At 48.6% G+C, this 2,221-nt stretch overlaps 1 pseudogene; it reads right to left on the bottom strand.

Moving 5' to 3' along the window:
- Window positions 1-357: 357 nt before the first annotated feature.
- Window positions 358-2,221, bottom strand: part of LOC144602675 (prostate stem cell antigen-like) — a 4,460-nt pseudogene continuing 2,596 nt past the window's right edge.

The following is a 2,221-nucleotide window of genomic DNA, read 5'->3' as shown; positions in this document are numbered from 1 at the left end:
GCGAGCTCCCGATGTTGCGGTCTGCAGGGCCCACGGCCGAAGCCTCCGAGATGGTAAGTCCAGGCCCTGCGACCGGAGTCTTCAAAGTCGATCCCAGCTGGAGGCCGCCAACTCCACGGTGTTAGGCCGTAGCACGAACGGAGACACAACACGGTAAAGGTCGCATCTCCGTTGAGGAGGAGATTAGAAATAAAGGTTTCCCCTAACCACCCCCCACATATACAGAGTTAAAAATAAATCAAAAGAAACATTTAAACGATAACAAAGACAAAAACAAAAAAAAGACAGAGAGACTGCCGGTGAGCCGCAGCTGCAGAAAACAGACACGCCCCCTCACTATTCATTTATGCATTTGCTTCACATAAATATTGCAAACCAGACTGACACCAGAGCAGGGAACAGCACAAGAGATAATTTAACTTGGTCACTCGCGTTGCAGAGGTCAGTATTACAACAGTGGAAAGAGACGGAAGCTCCTGCAACATGTTGCTGTTGACCACAAAGAGCAGGAACAACACATCCAGCGCTGTAAACCGTTACACCAGCTGGAGAAACAGAATGGACAGTTAAATAATTTCTGTGTTCATAGTTCATGTACCATTTTAGAGTGCTGCAGCGTGGAAACAGGCCCTTCGGCCCAACTTGCCCACCCGGCCAACATGTCCCAGCGACACTAGTCCCACCTGCCTGCGCTTGGTCCATATCCCCCCCCCCACCCCCCACCACCCAAACCTGTCCTATCCATGTACCTGTCCAACTGCTTCTTAAATGTTGGGATAGTCCCTGCCTCAACTACCTCCTCTGGCAGCTTGTTCCATACACCTGCCGCACTCTGTGTGAATACCACTGAGTTTTCACATTTCTATGAGTAAATCAGCTATTGATTCACAGAAATGTACAGTTTTTACATTTTTGCCAGGAGTAGAGGGTGTGAGCTACAGGGAGAGGTTGAGTAGACTAGGTCCCCATTCCTTGGAGCGCAGAAGGGTGAAGGTTGATCTTATAGAGGTGTATAAAATCATGAGACGAATAGATCGGGTAGATGCACAGAGTCTCTTGCCCAGAGTAGGGAAACCAAGGACCAGAGAACATAGGTTTAAGGTGAAGGGGAAAAGATTTAATAGGAATCGGCGGGGTAACCTTTTCACACAAAGGGTTGGGGGGGAATGTTTCCTCGCTGTATCTCTAAACCAAGCTAAGCTAGAGGTGTGCATCTCAAATTGGTTCTTACTTACCAGCCGTCACAACCGCAAGATAGCATTGTTCGTCATTCCCGGAGCATGTAACAGAATCGGTCACGTATCTGTTCATTGATGCGAGGCTGGAGTAACACCGCAAACCATTACCTGTACATGAGAACAGGGAAGGTTGTGTGAGAGGCACCTGTAGCTCATTCTGCAGCTGCTCTGAAAACGAGCAACTCCTTTCAATAAACATAGAACAGTCCCGACACAAACTGCTGTAGTAACTCAGCGGGTCAGGCTAGCCTCTCTGGAGAAGAAGTAGAGGTGATGTTTTGGTCGAGACCCTCCCCCATCCGAGTGGTTGTACTGGCTTGAAAGTCGCCTTGTTGAGTCTCGTTGACTGTAACTCGTTTAGACAATAGACAATAGACAATATACAATAGGTGCAGGAGTAGGCCATTCAGCCCTTCGAGCCAGCACCGCTATTCAATGCGATCATGGCTGATCACTCTCAATCAGTACCCCGTTCCTGCCTTCTCCCCATACCCACTCACTCCGCTATCCTTAAGAGCTCTATCCAGCTCTCTTGAAAGCATCCAACGAACTGGCCTCCACTGCCTTCTGAGGCAGAGAATTCCACACCTTCACCACTCTCTGACTGAAAAAGTTCTTCCTCATCTCCGTTCTAAATGGCCTACCCCTTATTCTTAAACTGTGGCCACTTGTTCTGGACTCCCCCAACATTGGGAACATGTTTCCTGCCTCTAATGTGTCCAATCCCCTAATTATCTTATATGTTTCAATAAGATCCCCCCTCATCCTTCTAAATTCCAGTGGAAACAAGCCCAAACGCTCCAGCCTTTCAACATACGACAGTCCCGCCATTCCGGGAATTAACCTAGTGAACCTACGCTGCACGCCCTCCACAGCAAGAATATTCTTCCTCAAATTTGGAGACCAAAACTGCACACAGTACTCCAGGTGCGGTCTCACCAGGGCCCGGTACAACTGTAGAAGGACCTCTTTGCTCCTATACT

This window comes from Rhinoraja longicauda, chromosome 19 (genome assembly GCF_053455715.1).
Source record: "Rhinoraja longicauda isolate Sanriku21f chromosome 19, sRhiLon1.1, whole genome shotgun sequence".
Lineage (NCBI taxonomy): Eukaryota > Metazoa > Chordata > Chondrichthyes > Rajiformes > Arhynchobatidae > Rhinoraja > Rhinoraja longicauda.
The sequence above is the reverse complement of the archived record's forward strand: the minus strand, read 5'-3'. Positions and strand labels throughout refer to the sequence as shown.